Consider the following 19,623-nt stretch of genomic DNA (forward strand, 5'->3'; position numbering starts at 1 on the left):
CAATAACAAATTATTACATATTTCAATGCGTATCAAAAAGTGCCTGAAAACTGTGTTTTCGTGGATAGGCTTTTGCCTAAAAACTTTTGTGTTCAGTTTGATGTTGTATTGTTTGATGAATAATTTGTACAACAAAGTTCAACAGACATGACATGAAACATAGAGATAAACTATGTTGTCTTGTTACTCATGCCAGGTCCACCACTCCTCCATAGGATCTTGTTAAAGATCCACATGTGTATCGAGATCTCTAATGTTATGGTACGCCTAAAGAAGGTGTCAGGCTCTGTCTTGCCATCTAAGCGCCCGCACAATTTTTTCCATCAGATCATATAAGTTGTAATCCAAATATTTCACACGCTCATTCTCAATGATCATGTTGTGCATGATGACGCAAGCTGTGGTGATGTACCAAAGGATTTCTTGATCCCCAGTCCTCGCACAATAGCAAGGCTCTCTCCACATCTTTCCTAGCGACCGTTTGAGCATTATGGAAGTAGAGTTTTGTCTTACCTTGGGGGATTGAAATTGGCCTCACAGAAGAGCCCACTTAGAATATATCGCATTCGTAAGGTGGTAACCCATGTTGTATGTGCGCCCATTTGCTTGTAACTCCACCAGTGATAATCCCCCATTGGTTATCTTTGCAATGAGAGGTGACTGCTAGATCACATTGATGTCATTGCAAGATTGAGGCTTTACAAAATATGCATGCCAAATCCATGCCTTCTGATCTGCCACGACTTCAAGAATGATGGTGACATCCTTCTTGTGTCCTTTGAACTGTCCATGCCATGTTGCAGGATAGTTCTTTCATCTCCAATGCATGTAATTAATGAAGCCAAACTTGCATGGGGGTTTTGTTTTTTTAAAGGGGGGTTTGGGGGTTTTGTAGGGTTAATTTAAGGGTTTCATATATTGTGTTAGCTAGCTAATAGAGAGAAGTGTCATCTCTTATCTCCGTGCTTGGTCGACGCTAGGTACTATACGTATAGAGAGGACTCGACATGCTAGCTAGTAAGCAAATGAAGGAAACCATTAAGTACACAAGATCGTCATGAACATATATATACACAGAGAAGTGATCGACCTCTCTTTCTCCGAGAGATTGGTCGAACAACAAGTTTTCGTATATCTATCCGACGCTACTAGCTACATATATACAATATAAGATCTCTTACAATTCCCTAACATATAATGTCAAGTTCCACATGGTATTCTCTGGCTTTATTTATGACGTGGTCAAGAAAGAATCCCGCCAATTCCTCTTGAATTGCTCGTGTGCGATCTTGTGGTAGGAGTTCATTCCGCATCTGCCACATCTAATTTGAAGAAGAGGGTCAATACATATATATGAATGAAACTCAACACAAATGATGGTAATAAAATAAAATTGTGAATATTATTGCTTACGCACTTCATATTGTTTTTTTAGAGAAGCCCCGCTTAGAGCTCATCGCGTTGTAGATGAACTCGCAAACATAGTATCCACAGTAATCATTCTCGGGTTCCTGCCACAAGCACTTTACGAGAAATAGAGGTCAATCAAACTGATAATCAAACATTATAAATGGTATTGATGAAACTAGCTAGAATCAATGGGAGATGCGTGGAACTAGCTAGTAGCACTTATTTTCGGGTGTGTAAATCACAGCTCCCCCGGCAGTCCCGGAGCTTTTGCGGTGAACTCTTTCCAAACCCTGCCAGACAAAGAAAACAATTACTTGATATCAGGAAATGAACAAAGTTGCCGATATGGTGCGATAATGATCGATTGAACTTACTTCTCGAGCATTTTAGTCATGGTTGCATACTCCTCGGGATCTTTTCGTCTCGAGTCTAAGACGGTTACTAGTCTCTACTCAAGCTTAATCTCTAGGAGAATAAAGTGGAAGCTGCGCACGCATGCATAACTCATCAACTACATTACTATAACCTCGAGTAATAAGGGAAACCGAATATGTACAAGACAGTAACACTCACTTGAAGTTGTAAGGAAAGAGTATTTTCTCTTTGTTTTGATTTGAAGCAACGATTGTAGCAAGTTGGCATCGGTTTCTTTGGCATTAAATTTAACCGTAAATTCATCTATGAGATTTGTGTTAATGAACCCAATATCATAGCACTACAAAAAAAGACACATCCATGACATTTTGGGCCGAACGAATTTTTTTTCTGTCATACATATGACACTTCTATGACGATAATTGTGACAAAACCCGATATCATCATAGATGTGGTGGGCTCCTACTTTTATGACAAAAAATCATGACAGAAAATGGGCTTTTCGTCCTGGGCGGGCCGGAGACGCAGCTGCATGACATTAGTTGGGCCGTCCATGAAGGAAAAAACCGTGGTAGAAGCGAGGGCGAGGAAAATTTCGGGGAGTTCCCGGTTACGGTGGGAGGTCGGGGGCTGAGCGATGCGCGTTTCTCTCGTACACGTACACGCGTGTGTGCGAGGCGTTGGCTCTAACTGAACCCGAGCGAGGCGTTGGGCTCTAACGGAACCCGAGCGATTACACTGCAGGCTACGCGTTACTGAACCCGAGCGATCGATCGGTGGCTGTTAACTGAACCCGATCGAGCGATTCCTTCGCTACTGCTGCTAACTGAAGCCGATCGATGCTGCCTCTGGGATGAAAGTGAGCGTTGCCGGGGGGGGGGGGGGTTTGGATGAACAGTGAGCGGTGGCGTTGCCTCTGGATGAACAGGACCCCGTGGTGTGGTGGAGGGCTGGATGAATAGTAGACGATGGAGGGGTGCCCGTGGAAGGGTGGTTGAACAGGACCCCGTGGTGTGGAGGGCTGGATGAACAGTAGATGGTGGAGGGGTGCCCGTGGAGGGGTGGTTGAATAGTAGCCGGTGGAGTAGCGCGCGGTGGAGGCTGGATGAACAGGAGCCCGTGGAGGCTGGAGGAGGTCGACGGTAGCCCGTGGAGGCTGGAGGAGGTCGACGGTGGAGATGAACAGTATCTTGTGGAGTCCTGTTTTGCGGTACGCCACACCCCTCCTGATGAACAGGACCCCCGTTTCGACCGTAGGAGGTCCGTTTCGTCCGTTTTGCGGTACGCCACACCCCTCCCGATCAACAGGACCCCCGTTTCGACCGTAGGAGGTCCGTTTCGTCCGTTTTGCGGTACGCCACACCCCTCCCGATCAACAGGACCCCCGTTCCGACCGTAGGAGGTCCGTTTCCTCCGTTTTGCGGTACGCCACACCCCTCCCGATCAACAGGACCCCGTTCCGAACGTAGGAGGTCCATTTCCTCCGTTGTGCGGTACGCCAGGCCTCGTTTCCATCGCCTGTTCCGTCCAAGCCCTCCCGATGAACACGACCACGCATTCCGTTCCGACCCAGCCGGTTGGCTCCCACGCGTTCCGTTGCCTCCCGATGATCACGACGCATTCCGTTGCCTTCCCATGAACACGACACATTCTGTTGCCTCCCCATGAACACGACGACGACGCTGTTTCTCCGTTCCGACCCAGCCATGTACACGAGCCCTGGCCGTACGTATGCGCGAGTAGGCGTTCGAGACCCCGCCCGTATGTACACATACGTGGCCGTATTTTCTTTCTTGCACCCTGGCCGCTGTACGTACGTGTACATGCTACGTGCGCGCCTCTACTACGACACGTACGCGCCTCTACTACGACACGTGCGCGCCTCTACATCCACCAGTATATATGTACGTACACGTTCGCGACCAGAATGACAACGCTACGTACGCTTCGACCAGGTGGGTCCCGACTGTCAGGCACTTCCTTGCCTGCGAAGATGTAGCTGGTGGGTCCCAGCAGTCACGGGGGCGAATCGTTTTTTTTTGCCCGGACGCACTTCCTTGCGTGCGAAGATGTAGCTGGTGGGTCCCAGCAGTCAGGGGCAAATATTTTTTTCGCGAAATACGATGGCCCGGCCGGTGGGTCCCCGCTGTCAGGTGGAGGAATAATTATTTTGCACGTAATAAGGAGGCACTTCCTTGCTGCGGCCGTGGACCCAGCTGTCAGCCTCTCCATGTACAGTCCACGTCCAATGGAAGCCGTTCCTTGACCACGTTGACCACGCCGCGCCGAGAGCACCAGGGCGATGGACGACAGCGAGGCCTAGGAAGGGGACGACGCGGAGCCAGGGAAGACGCGGTAGTGGATGCACACGCGGAGAGGAGTACGAGGGTTCACTGGTTCGGCTGCGCTGCCGTCGCCGCAGAATAACAGGGGGTGTGGGTGAGTGGAGGGATGGCCTGGCCAGCGGTGGGAGTAGTAGGGGGCGGTGAGGCCTCCGCGGCAGCACAGCCGGCCACGGGAGGCAGGAGCAGGTGGCACGACCGGCGCTGCTTTGGGCGGCTGGAGCAAGAAGACCAGAGGTTGAAGAAGCACGACGGCCGTTGGATGGACATCGTACGGTCACTGCAGCTAGAATCGTTTATATTGACTAAGTTGACAAAGCCCTTGGTACGTCAACTTAGTAGGCCCACAGGTCAGCTTCCGAAACGGTGCGCCCCAGATGTCAGGGGAAGGAATCATGTTTTGGGCGGTTGAAGCTAGAATATCCGAGATTGGAGAAGAAGCACGGCATCCATTGGATGGACATCCAACGGCCACTGCTGCTAGAACCGTGTGTTGACTATAAGTTGACAAAGCCTTGCATACGCGTCAACTCTGTTTTTTTAGGTGACGCGTCAACTTAGTAAGGCCAGAAGTGTGTGGCAGAGAACTTATAGCCCATTTGAGATTTGTAAGAATGTGTAGCCCATTTTTAAATTCTAATGGAATTTACTACAGCCCATTTACAGTTTGTTAAAAGTACAGCCCATTTGAACCAACCATTCAAAACAGAATTCAATAAAATTTCCCATATTTTGATGGGATCCGAAATATTTTTATCCTGAAATTTCTAGTCAGATTAAATACAATTTCAATATAAATTTATATTACGTAAAAATCCAACGAAACATTGCGCTCGCAACAATTAATGAAATTAAAATTTTCAATATCCAAAAATAATATTTTATAAAGTAATCACATGTTTGGTGCATTTTTTTATAGTTACTGCCCAGTTTTTATAATTACATCCCATTTATTATTTCTTAAAGCCCATTTTCTTGTTAAGCCTAATGCATCCCTCCTAGGAAAGATTTGCAGCCCAGCGGGGCGGAGAATAACAACTTGACCTTGCCTGGGTATTCCTAAAAAAAGTATAGTTGGGCTAGCCATTTTCAGCTTGAAAAAAATTAATATCTGGGCTGGATATCTGGCCTGGGCTAGACGGGCCACAGCCCGCCTAGTTAATACCTGCAGCGATGTTTTCGTTGTTGTTCAGAGGAGAAAAATTAATATCTGGGCTAAACATCAAAAAACTCTGCAGTGCTCACACCTCAAAAACACAAATACTGCTCGAGCTGCTTGGTCCCAGCTGTCGGCCGCTTCTTGTGCAATTCTCTCGTTTATTGACTACTACATAGGTTGACAATGGTGTGGGACCGTGATGTCAGGAAACCAGGAGGAAGCAAAATAAATTATAGTTATATATATATATATATATATATATATATATATATATATATATATATATATATATATATAATAAGGAGGCACTTGCGTACGTGAGGCTATGGACCTGGTGGGTCCCCATTGTCATCCTCTCCAAGTAAAGTCATCTCCTCGCCCGCGCGCGCTTTCCGCCCGAAACAGTCAGTGCCGCCCGCCCCGCTTCCCGGTGCAGGCGATTGCTCCGCCTTCAAACGACACAAGTGTCGTCCGTCCGTCCATCTACCGCCCACATTAATGATACGCGGTTGCCGAGGCGGCTACTCCGGCGCCACACGTCCGTCCCTCCACCCGCCCACCATTGCTATATAAACTGCTGCGCCGGCCATAGCCGCAGTCAAACGCATCCATTCACTTTCTCCTGTCCACACCACTACTGCCCACCATGGCTTCCTCGCGCTCCAGCGCTCTTCGGGACGGGCGGACGGCGGACCACAAGGAGATGGCAGCCATTGCTGCCGACCGGCTGGCCGGCAGGCAGCCGGAGGACGACGACGTCCCAATGGAGAACATGGTAGTCGACGATCCGGCGCCAACCCCCTCCTCCGCGCCATCCTCGCCGGTGCATTGCACCATGAACATCGGCAAGGCCCGTGCCCAATATATGGACAGGGTGAGGCAGATGCGTGAGGAGCAGTTCCGGGAGGCGCAGGCCGATGCCGCCTACAACCACCATCTCCTCCAGGAGCACCTGCAGGCGGAGGAGCAGATCGCCGCGGAGCGGGCGGAGCAGGAGGCGCTGCTCGACTCGTACCGCTCCGCCCGCAAGGGCCGCCTCGAGCGCTGGCGGTACCGCATGCGGGTGGCGGAGGCTGCGGCCGCCTACAAAGAGGCTAGCAAAGAGGGCGATGAAGCGGGCGAGGCGCTGTTTGGCGAGACCGAGGACGAGGCAGAGGACAATGCCGGCTCCGATGAATCCCCGCTCCGCTGGCGTCGACGAGGCCCTGCTCCGCCGAGGCCCGCGGCGCCAACAACGAGGCAGAGGACACCGCCGGCTCCGCCGAGGCCCCGCCCCGCCAACAACGAGGCAGAGGACATCGCCGGCTCAGCCGAGGCCCCACCATGCCGGCAACGTGGGGGAGGATTTCCACCGCTCCACTGAGGCGCCGCCCGCCGGCAACGAGACAGAGGACGTCGCCGGCTCCGCCGAGGCCCTGCCCCGCTGCCAACGAGGCCGCGCCACACAGAAAATGAGGAAGAGTAGAACACGGTAGGTCGCCGCCGCTCGGGTCCAAGTAAGGCCACCGCTGCTACCCTCCGGTTGAAGCCAAGCTAGGCGGGTTGACCATTGACGGCCGGTTAGCTTCTTGGCGGCGACGTGGAGTCGGAGAGCTGCGCTGGAGAAGAACGCTGCTTCTACTTAACTGCTGGTGCAGTTGGCTGACTGACACGTGGGCCCAACAAGCAACATGTAAGTTACGCAACTGCACCTGCAGTTAAGTCACTGAAGCTTCTGTTTGGCTCAGCGGGACACAAGTGGGTAGCTTCGGTAAATTAATTATATCTCCAGCGCACCCCTTTTTAGTTGAAGAATGTATGAAATGTAATAAAATCCGGCATGTTTATATGAAATCCGACCGTGTATGAATGAATTTATTTCGATTAGTTCGAATTCCTGTATCACTGGCATTGGATGAACATGCAAAACAATACGTACTAGCATTATTCCCAGGGTGATCACCTCGTTTGCAGCAGTTTCACATGTACTCCCTCCGGTCCTTTCTAGTCTGCATACAAGTTTTGTCTGCAGTCAAAGTATCTCTACTTTGACCAATCTTATACAAAAAAGTATGCACTTTCACAATGTGCGAAGTAAAAAGGAACAGAAGGAGTACAAAGAGTTTGAGCAGCTTTTTAGCGTTTCTGTACATTGCAATCAAACACACAGGCCTGGCAATTCATAGAGAACATTCAAAACAATCGATGATTATGCATCTCAGCGACTCACATGTCAGAGGCAATATTTACTTCACAACTAAAGAATAAAGAAAAAATTGATCGACGCCGCTGACAGCAAAGGGCGTCCCATTCGAAAATATCAAACGCATGTCTTGCTAAAATCAATGAGCAAAATTTGACAAGGTTGTCCCATTCCAAAATATCAAATGCCTACGATTGTGGAATGGGCAGGGTTTGCCATCAGTTCGGACATTGACATGGCACCTCGTGCTAAATAAACCAGCTGTTCTTTTTGTGCAGTTCCACCAAAATCAACCAAATTCGCGCGTAGCTTGTATGATTTCGCCCTCATATGTTGCAACGCCTTGAACTTATCGGCACCTCCTTTCTTATGGTGGAAATGAATGATTCGATGTATTCATGAACATTTTGTGCAATTCCCATTGAAATCAAGCTGACCACCCCTGTTTGCACAAATACAAAAAAGTGATTAGTATAAAGCAAACTGTACTATGAATTAACAGTTTCAACAGGCACATACATGGTCCATGTAGAGCACACTTTTAGAAAAATGGAACTCACCAGAAAGAATCCTAGAACAACATTGTACTCGCGCATCACAACAAAAAATGGAGATTTGTCAGTCCTTCTGAGCTGAAGTTAGTTTGATCTTGTGGGGAGTAATGTAACCATCCTTCAACTGCTCCTTCTGATGAGAAGATAGACAGGGCTTCTTCATCCTGGCATAATCGGAACTAGTCACTTCACGTACTCCATATTCTTCTTCAGAGGAAGATGATCCTGTTGTGCAAAGACAAGAGGACTACTAAATGCTAGCATCCCTGTTTGCTCGAAAAAAAGGAAAGGAAATATTTAAAACAACACAGATGAAGCACTTCTCAAGGACAATACCACTTTTTCATGACAGTATCTAAACAGTAGTACAACACCAATAGAGATGACAAAGCTCAATCATATGGATGAAATCAGTGGGCGAGTACCAACCTTTGTCAGGAGGCTTATTGTGTAGAGCATACAGATGAAGGACTTCTCCGGAACCATCTGTTGCTATCTACGGTGGTGGCCATGCTTACTATATACTCCTCGATTAGTTTAATGTTTCCAACATCTTCTTGTGCAGTTCCACTAAAATATATGGTATCTTCAAAGAAGATCCCTGTTTGCACAAGTAGAGATAATTACATATTACATTAAGAGTGGCATCAAATAAGTGGCAAAACAATTGTTCGTTCCAGCCATAGCAATAAATTAAGATGCAAAACTATATCATTACTTGTGTCATCACAGTTCCAGTGCTTCATTACAGTATCGGGAGTTGATTTTTGTTTTTCTTCCGCTTGTTCTTCCCCTTCATCACTTGGTTCAATAACAGACAAGCTTCGCCTTCAATGTAAGATTTGGCATGTCAATTAGGGAGCACAAGTATAGTACTAAACTTAATTTTCTGATGAAAGTGGCAAAATACAGGCCAACAGTTGTGAAATATCCTTATCTTACCTCAATGGGATATTACGGTGCACATACAGATTGGAAGTCTTGTCTCCATTTGTGCAGTTCACTAAAATCAAGCAACATTATCGTACAAGTAGCACAACATATGAAAGCACACTGCAGAATCATGTGAAAGAAGGCTAGTACTGACCTCTCATGATGCGGAATTCAAACAACTCACAAGAAGAAGATCTGAACCAAATTCGCCTTAACGGATAGGAAGTAAGATCTCCTCTTGTGCAGTTCCACTAAGATCAAGCAATCAAGCAACGTTGTCGGTGTGACATTTTGGTTGAACTGCACAAAACACTCTTAAAACAAAAGTGTTTTGTGCAGTGCAACAAAAGGTCACAATGGCAACAAGGTGAAGTAGATAACCCTGTTTACACAGAGGTGCAAAGGAAACAATTAGTGGTCAATAACGGTGGATGACACAGAAGCCAACAAAAAGAAGCATCTACCTTATCTAAATGGGAAAGAAAGCAAGACTGTAGCATTTCTCAAACGGTGGCATTGATTAATATTAGCATAGAGATTATATTAACAATAAAATTCGTTAAACATGTAATTTGCTTTTAACTGTGGCATTGCATCAATTTTTCAGCGGCATTATTAGAGGGTGTTTGTTTACAGGGACATTTTGGTGTAGGGACTAAAAAAACTCCATGTCAGTCCCATCTAAACCAAACAGCAGGGACTTTTAGGGACTAAAAGTGGGCACTTGGGACTAAAGAAAGAAGACCCTGAGGGAGTCTATTTGGGACTTTTTCCAACAGTTGCCCCTGCCACGCATCGCACCTTGTCTCTATTAGTTCATTACTAGGGGTAACATGGTCTTTTAGCATGTCATTTAATAACCTCTAGTCCATGTTTAGTCCCTGGAACCAAGCAGGTAGGGACTAGGGAGTTTTTAACCAAACAGGGCCTTAGATTAACAACAGCTAATGAGTTGCACGGGACAGTGGACACACCAGCACCATGTGCATCTACCGATGTACTGTGGTCATGCACAGTCTGTTGCAACAAAGAACAAACAACCAAGGAGCATATTTGTGTTGGTCCCAGTTTTGTTATCTTTAGACACCTTTCCCTATGTGAGCGCAGCAAATCTAGTCCTGCTCAAACTCTACAGCCTTGTCCCTTCCTTTCCTTTTTGAACTAGTACTTTCGCCCCTTCCTTTCCTCTTTGAACCACGTCCTAGATTTATGCGATACAACTTTCCCCACTACTTTCCCCCATTCCTTTCCTCTTTGAACCACGTCCTAGATTCATGCTATACAACTTTCCTCCTTCATTTCCTCTTTGAACCACGTCCTAGATTCATGCTATATACAACTTTTCCCACTACTTTCCCCCACTCCTTTCCTCTTTGATCCACATCCTAGATTCATGGTATACATGCAGCTAGAGCAATGCATGTGGAGTAAGTAAATTATACCTTAAGGTTCTTGGGGCGTGGTTCGGTGGGCGACGGGATGGAGGCAAAGAAGAAGGGGTCGGAGGCCCTCCCGCGCCGCCGCTGGGTGGAAAGTGAACAGCTGCGCCGGTAGTCCCTCGCCGACGGCGACAGCGTTAAGCCTCCTTCCCTTCCCGGCGGACGGATCCTGCCGGCTCTTTGAGTAGCAGTGAGGGGAGAGAGAGGCCGACAAAGTCTTGTTTAGATCTGGAGAGGGTGAGAGAGTGTGAAGAGAGCAACTACAAGCGCCGAGGCTCCAGCGGGAGAGGGCGAGAGAGTGTGAAGAGAGCAACTACAAGCGCTGAGGCTCCAGCGTGTATATATATACTGGAGAGAGAGTGTGAAGCGTGCAAACCCTAGAAAATATTTTGACCAGTCAAAGAATCCTCCTGGCACAAATTATGCTCAAGTGTAGTTATCGAACCCGAGACCTCAAGTTTGATGGCGAACAGGCTAACCAGCTACACAACCCTCCCGTTATGTTCAATGAGAGGGAAATAACCTTTCATACATTCCTGCATTCGTGTGACAAGCATGCCGTGTTTTTTTGTGTGTGTGGGAGTCATTGGGATTTCAATCATAATCATGTCATGTGGCTTTGGTGGTAAGACTATCCACAGTGGTGCAGAAATAATGCAGCCTTAGTCACCTTACCTCTCTCCACGTAGTACGTTGGGTCCCACCAGTCAGAGGGTGAAACAAACAAATTAATAAGAAAAATTAAAAGCGCCAGCGGTGTATCTTACCTCACACATCTCGCTACTGCTCAGGAACACTGTCCAATTGATCCCTCTGTTCGCTCACGTACTATTTTAAGAGAATCCTTATTATAACATGCACACAAATTTTGGGCACTTGTATTCGACTTAAGTCAGTGTGCCACCGTATCTCGTATACTTACTACTCCCTCCGTCTAGGTGTAATAAGTCACATTAGAAGGTGCAACGGGACCAAGGTGCGTGCGTGTGTGTGTGTGTGTGTGTTTAACAGCATGTGTGTGTTAGAGAGAGCGACAGATCGACCTACTCCTACAGAGAGATGTTGTGTAGTGTAGTACGATTTTAGCCGCGAGAGTCGGTGCATCCTCTCGTTTCCGGGCGTGTCCGGTAGGGACATGTGAACAGCTGCCACGCCCGCTCCTGACCAGCCTAGCCCACCCAAAGCCCCTCCATCACCCGCGCGCGCTTCCCGCCCGAAACGGTCAGCGCCGCTCCAAGAATCGGTGCCGCATTCACGCCCGGGCAGAGCGGACGTGACCTCTCACTGGCGCAAGAGTGATGGTTGCTTCGTCCGTCCAACTTACTGCTGGGTCTATGTGATTTGACGGCTCATTAGTCTTTATTACTGAGGTGGTAGGACTGCTAGATGTCCCACGCTTTCGGCGAAAGGAGGTACTACTACTAGATTACAATTTTCTTCATTCTTACAGCGGAGGCGTGCAAGAGCAGTGAAAACACGCAGGCTCAGTGATTACATGGCCCACCTCACACTATCACCGTGCGACACCTAACTCTTTACATAGTACTCCCTCCGTTCCTAAATATTACTAGATGAGTCCCCGCGCGTTGCCGCGGAACATCGGTATATCTCTCTGCGCAAAATTATCGATTTCATAGAACTAAAAAAAACTCTATAACCGCATGACAAATGTGGTAGCCAAACTAAATAAACTCCCATCATCATTTAGATCATCCCACGTAAGGAAAAAAGATCAGCCAACTCCTACTGCATAATGGGATTATATTTTTCTTTTTGACATGTTAATGGGACTTAAAAGCTCACTTACATGCATGCTACCGGTGCATGCTTGCATGCAGACATGTTGATGTGATTTAAAACCCACTCACATGCATGTGCCACGGTATTTCTGCATGCTTGCATGTGGCTTAGTGCGGAGCCTCTCAATGTCTAGATCAGACGGCTATTATGGACTGATTTACTTCATCTAACGGCTACATCAATTTTGATGATGTGGCTCAAGGAGAGGATAGAGAATTCCTAGTAGTGGGGGCTAGCTATTACTAGTAGATAAGTCTTTGTAGAGATTCCACTACATACGGAACAAAATGAATGAATCTACACTTAAAATGCATCTATATACATCCGCATGTGGTTCATGGTGAAATCTCTACAAAGACTTATATTTACGAACGGAGGAAGTACTATTATAGTACGTACTATAATTTATCAGCGAGATAAATTTGTACAATGCTATGAAGCTTCCAGCTTCTGCTACATGTATCTTGCGTCCAAGGTTGCCCGTTGCAACATTTCATCAAATACAAAGGAGACTAACATGCATGCTATTGCATCTCAATGATTGACAGATCATAGCAAATATGTACTCCCTCCGTTCCAAAATAAGTGTCTCAACCTTGTGCAAACTTTAGTACAAAGTTGTACTACTACTAAAGTTGACACTTATTTTGGAACAGAGGCAGCTAAAGAAAAAAAACGATCCATGCAGTCCCTAGCCCTTGAACCGTGAACCCTGACCAGGCTTCAATTTGCTGGCAACGTTCGAGCTTCCTAATAAATGAAGTTTGCAACCTTTTGACCATCAGATCATTTTGTGCAGTTTCACCAAAATCGAGATGAGCATCCCTGTGGCAAAGAAATTGAAGAAGCGTGATTAGAATAAGATTACTGGGACTAGTTGATGAGACATAAACTCATCACAAATACAGTACGTAGAAGCCAGTAGAGGTATGTGCGGGGCAAAGAAGTAGAGAAATATCCACAGGGACTTATGAGGGCAGCTGGAGCAGTGGTGCAAGCCGGCTGTAAAGGGAGTTGTACCTAAGGGACGTAGCTCAACCTTGAGGAGGGCGGCAGGAGGCAGCAACTGCCCACGTCGTGGCAGTGAGCAAGGGACGAAGGCAACCTCACCGGCTTTGTGAGAGAGAACAGCGGGGACCCCTGATCGGGACGTGCCGACAGTGGGTTTTCGCCGTCGGCGACGGCCACCGCATCCACACTAAGCATCCACCCCTTCCCCAAGCGGACGTGATCTGCCGGGATGTTAGAGATGTGGCCACATTTGTTTTGTGCGAGAGAGTGTGAAGAGAGCAACCCCAGCAAGCAACCGTGTAGGCTGGCCCGTCCTGACTATGTATATAGTGGAGCGGTTTCCTTTTCTCTCCATATGAACCTATCATATTGCGTACGTGCCACTGAAGAAAAAAAACTTTATTTATAAATGACGCGGCACCTACTACTCGTTCTCCTATAACCTTGCGCTTGGCATCTCCAAAATATTAACCTTGCGATTGGCTTTTCGCCTCTTCAGGAAGTCGAGCAATAATGGTAGTGCAGTATATATCGTTCTGGCTATATGAGACCGAATGAATTGCTGCACGTCCACCACGTGGGCGAGGGTCGAGGGGTGAGGGAGAGTGCTACATACGGAGCAAAATGAGTGAATCTACACTCTAAAATACGTCTATATACATCAGTGTTTGGAGTATGTACTAGTAGTTCATATTGAAATCTACTAAAGGACATATATATTCCAAACAATATGATATAATCTCTATAACCAAGGTAGTAGGGACGAGGAGTAAACGGAGGGAGTAGTAAATTTTTCTCCTCGTCCTGCGAGCCACCGCGCGCATGGGCGAGGGAGCGGGCGTAAGGCGGAGCAAGCTTCACCTCATCCTGCGAGCCACCGCGCCCGTGGGCGGGGGAGAAGGCGTACTAAGCAAGCTTCTCCTCGTTCTGCGAGTTGACGGGACACATCAAAAGTACTCCAGTGTATAGAGCCTTGCCTCTAAGGTAGGCCCCACATGGTTTACCTCTTTTTTTAACATAACATGTCAAGTCGCAATTTGTTTGTTCACCCGTGGTAGACGATCCTCCCTCCACCAAGTGGACAACCAGTACACGTGCCAAATTACCACGTGGGCTGCCTTTTTCGTACAGAAATGAGCTCCACCGTGTACCCGCGCGGGTGTGGTTGGGAAAGAGACGGGAGTATGTGCGCCGTGCATGCACCTCTTCTCTTCGTGCACGTCCCCCACCTACGTGGGTGTGTGTGAGAGATACAAACCGTGTTCGTGAGTGTTTTTTGTTTTGGGGTGGGGGTGGGGTGGGGGGTTGATTTCGTGAATTATTTGTGGGAATACGTGTCGATGACATCTCAAACAAATTTTTGCATGCAATGTGTGTGAAATGGAGGCCTATCCATATCATACATAGAGGGTCAGGCAATCCACGAGAAGAGAGGGAGTGGTCATAGCTATCGATAGAGTCGAAGAGAGGATCAAGTGGGTGGGTGCGGGATCGATGAAGAGAGCCATCAAAATTGTGTGTGTGTGCAAGTCAAAGATATAGGGCGACTGGCCTACCGGAACGTTAGAGGGCACATGCCAAGTTTGTGTGTGGCAGGGAGACATGACTAGAGCGCTCGATGTATCGGTGTGTGTGGGGGGGAGGGGGGTGGGGGGAGGGGTAGGCAGAGGCCTAACTATAGAGGTAGAACGACTCGTATATGTGTTGAGAAGGAGAGACCCAGCTATGTCTTGAGGGAGATCGGTCGACATCCATACATAACTGAAGGACGGGAAATATGATGGGACAGAGAGAGAGAGGAGAGAGAGAGGGAGGGAGAGGGATGGAGAGGGGTAGAGTGCTGGATGGGTGATGGAGTTGCTTCTTGAAGATGGTGGGAGAGGCCTACTAGAGAAACTGAGGGTGGAACTGCAATGTTATCAATAAGAGTGGGGATGTGTTTCTGTGTGTGCCTGTGCGTGATAGATCTGTCGTGACGCATCCATGGATGATGAAGGGGAACCATGTGTTTGGTAAGCAAACCTAACTAGATCGGTAGATCAATTGTTGTTTGTCGGAGGAAGGGAGAGACACAACTAGTGAGGTAGATCGATTGACGTGTGGGTAAAAACGAGTTATAAGGACATAGCTAGCTATATGTATAGCGAGAGATCGGTCGGTGTACGTCCATTTGTTAGAGGCAAATAAGGCCCAGCGAGACGGATAGACAGAGAGAATGGAGCTAGGAGGTGGTGCGAGAGGCCCAACTACTAGCTAGATAGGGGGAGGAGTGTGCGGTTGTGAGATCGATGAAAAGAGGGGCGAGAGTTTACACGTGTGTCTGACCGTATGAGAGACACGAGGCAAGGACACATAAAGGAGGAGATTGAAGGTGTGTGTGTATGTTGTAGGCAGGCATCGCTGGAGAGGTTTATCGATCGGTGTGTGTCGGAAAGGAGTTGTGGAGACTCTGGGAGAATGACCTAAAGAAAAAAATGAATGTGCCCGGTGGATAGGATGCCGAGGGAGGGGGAGGGCGAGGAGGGCGTGTGCATGCACGAGAGAAAGTTAGTGGTAGCTACAAAGGTTAGAGGATTGTGTGGGTGTAAGAGACTAACAAAGATCATAATTTGATATGAAAGCGGATTCATATATTTGAATAGGAGATCATAGTGTTTTAAACATTGCATGCATGAGTATAGCGGTGATACACGTGCTGTGCACATGTTATACCATAATGTGATAATGCATGGCGTTTGCAACTCACAGCTAAATGCCGAACAATCTAAACCATACTATACATCAAACAATCTCACATTTTATTTGAATTTGTGATAATGTGTGGCGTTTGCAGCTTACAACTAAATATCGAACAATCTAAACAATACCATATATCGAACATTCTCACATTTTATTTGAATTTGTGGTAATGTGTGGTGTTTGCAACTCACATCTAAATACTTGTAGGCGTAGGGGGCCGGGCACCATACATAATGTGATAAACACATTATACATATGAGACATGGTTTAGATTATGAAGATCTAGCTAGAGCTAGAAATGTAATGTGATTTGAAATCAAAATAAAGTGGATTCAAAAAATCTAGTTCGAGTTCATATAGTACACACAGTTCATATGTAACTCGAGACTAATCATGTGGTGTGCTGTGAAGATAATACACAAACGATGGTTTAACTTGACAATAATGATGATTGTAGATCTTATTAAAACAGAGAAACGAATTCAAATGCTTTGACTTCACAACAATCATTACTGTAGATCTTATTCAAATAGAGAAACAAATTCAAATTTAGTTCATATTGAAGCGGTAGTATATACGTTTGGAATGCACTAAAACATTCATTTGAGTAGTAGGTTGCATGCATTATACACGTAGCGAAATATTTTAATTGAACATAACATGAATTCAAAGTTTTGAATGACATTTGTAGTGCGCATTGATTTGGTATAGTACATGTTAGGCTTGTCCGGAAATTTCAACCCGCGCCTTGTTAGCCCGAAATATTTAAGATATATCTTTGTCTCGTTGTGCTCCGACAACTCCCTCCATCTCAACCCGCGCCTTGCTATTCCGAAATTACAACGCGCGCGAAAACTCCCACCTCCTGTGAAATCCCGACACGTGAAATGCCCGTGGTACCCCTGAATCGAAAGAACCGCCTCAAATCGGTGGGGTACTTTCGTAACTTACCCCACATTTCGGACAAGCGCGTCTCTAAGCCATGGTTCCCCACTGCCATCCCATCCGCCCATCCATTCGTACACCGAGGCCGCGAAAACCCGCGACGAAACCCCACACCCTGCTCCGTCCGCCACCTAGCCGGAGCCTCTTCCCCGACGACGTCGTCCACAGCAACACCTCGACGTCCCTCATCCACCGTACCGGATGAGGATCCATCGTCGATCTCATCATCCCACAGGTTCAGCCACCCCGTCCTCCACCTCCAAGGAGCTGCCCCGACGTTCCCCTCGTCTTTCGCGCTACCCCCATTCCCACACCGCCGTCTTCACCTGCACCACCGGAAGAGCATCATCATCACCGTTTCCTCGGATGAAGCTGCGGCCTAATCGGCGCCACCATAGAGGTTGTACACTAATCGCCACATTTTCTTCTTGATTCGATCTCACGGTGCTGCCGGCGCTCGGTCCCGAGCCGACACGGCGCGGCTCCATCCACGGCGGCGTCGCCGGCCACTTCCTCCACTGCGTCGCTCCCTCGGCGGCGACGTCCACATTAGTAGGAGCTGCTGCTGCTTTAGCTCTCGCTCGCGCTGCTGCTCTGCTCTTGGTCTCGGTCCCCTGCTTGGTCTGCTCTTGCTATTGCTCTTGCTCGTGCTTCTGCTCTCGCTCTTGCTCTTGCTTGCGATGCTGCTCCGATTTAGCTACACTTCAGTCGACTGAATCGACTTTTGGGTCAGTCAATTTTCAGGGGGTGGGAGGGGGGGGGGGGGGGCTCGCCGGGGTGAAGGAAGAACCAGCCGCAGCGGGGAGGGGGCTCGCCGGAGAGGTACCCCACTATCTATCTTAGGGTTCAGGATGGGGGCAGTGGTCGCCGGCGGTGGCGTGGGGATCGCCGAAGAAAAAGCTCGGCACGGGGGGCCTAGAGGGATGGCCGGGGTGGCGGCGGACCGACGGTGGGGAGTGTTTTCGGGGCGGGTGGGGCGGCGCACCGCCGGCCGTGGGCGGCGGGGGGCTGCTGTTTGGCCGGTGGTGGCTGGCGGCTCAGGGGGGTGGAGGTTGAAGATGAACCGCAGGCCCTTGACTTCGTATCCAACGACTGCAAAATCGACTGACCAGAGATGAAAAAGTCAGTCGACCGATGTGTAGCCTCACCTTGCTAGTGCGTTCAGTCTCGACAGCAAAATTCAGTTTCGACAGTTAAGTTCAGTTTTGACAGTTAAGTTCAGTTTTGACAGTTAAGTTCAGTTTCGACAGTTAAGTTCAGAGATGAGCGGCTGATGTATTTTACATCTAGCACTTTGTGGTTATGTATTTTACGTCATGTATTGGAGATGCTATTAGAATTCCACTCAGGTTAACGTTGTTCGTTGTCTCTCTTGTCCTGCTTCAGCCTCGGCGTCATACAACTCACCGGAGCTGCTCCAACGACGAAACCCTCCATCACAGCGGAGCAGTACCTCGGGCTCCATCTCCAGACGCCTAAGATCTTCTTCCCCTCCTCCGACAGCAAAGTCAGCCGGAGCATCCTCACCGGCCAACCCAATCACGCTGAGATCGACATGGCTTCGCCAAAGAGGTTGTACACTTGTTGCATCTCTTTTTTACTCTACATGTTATATATATTGTCCACTGAGCACACGGATTTGTTCCTTTAGTGTCTCCTTGAAAGAAAAAACGTAGGAATTTTAATTTTCACTTGTCCTCCTTTTCAAATTCCTATTCATGAAGCACAAGACTAAGAGATAGTAGCATAATAGCATTATAACCGAACATTTTCTTGTGGTTTGACTTAATCTCACCATGCTTCTTTGCATCCTGTGATCTTCCAATTGTTGTGAATCAAACACCCAGATTGGCAGAAATCCCGTGTTTTTAAATTCTCTGTTTTGCATGTGCATTCCTATCCTATTCCTGTCTATTTCCTATCCCTGCATTGTTGGAATCCTCCAATTCAAATGAGCCCTTACAGAATTACTTCTCTTACAGATAGTTGTCAAAGAAAACCTTGCGTGGTTTGTCCCGCTCCTGCTGCGCCGTCATCCAGCACAACAGGGATCCGGCCTCCAGACTATCTTTCGCCGCCTCAGATCTTCTTCCCCACCGCTGACAGCCATGAAAACTGCATTACCATCATCAACCGAGCAGATGACCTCGAGGACTACACGGGTCCGCAAGAGAGGTCGCACTCTTTCGTGTCTGCTTACGTTATGCATCGCTTAATATTACATGCTACTTTATCGTCCTGTTCACCGATTAGACTCTGAGTCAGCTCCAAACTAATGGTCAAACTTGAGTTTTTAAATGGTTGTGGGGTACATATCGGGGCCGCTATCAATAGTATCTATCTACTATCTGGTTAATCTCCGGTGTCTACTATGAGTTTCATGTTGGGTGGGAAACAAACAGTAAAGAAGCCAGTATCTGTATTTTTTAACTGAAGCCATTATCTGCCTGCTATTATTGGTTTTGGGTCTATCCACAGGTTGCTACCATCACTCTGGATTTCTGCATGCACTCCTTACATAATCTCACTATGTTTTGTTCCTATGCATGACAGTTATTGTAAACAATGGAACTGAACATGTAGAGCAAAAGAGACGAGTCTTGCGTGGCAATAAAATTTCATGCAGACGTCGCTCCATGGTAGGCGCAAAGGCAGCCCCCCTCTACGCATTTCGGATCGTAATCGAGAGGAAGATATCTGTTCTGAGGGGGATTCAGAAGGAGAAGACAACTCC

This window comes from Aegilops tauschii, chromosome 2 (assembly GCF_002575655.3).
Source record: "Aegilops tauschii subsp. strangulata cultivar AL8/78 chromosome 2, Aet v6.0, whole genome shotgun sequence".
Classification (NCBI taxonomy): Eukaryota; Viridiplantae; Streptophyta; class Magnoliopsida; order Poales; family Poaceae; genus Aegilops; species Aegilops tauschii.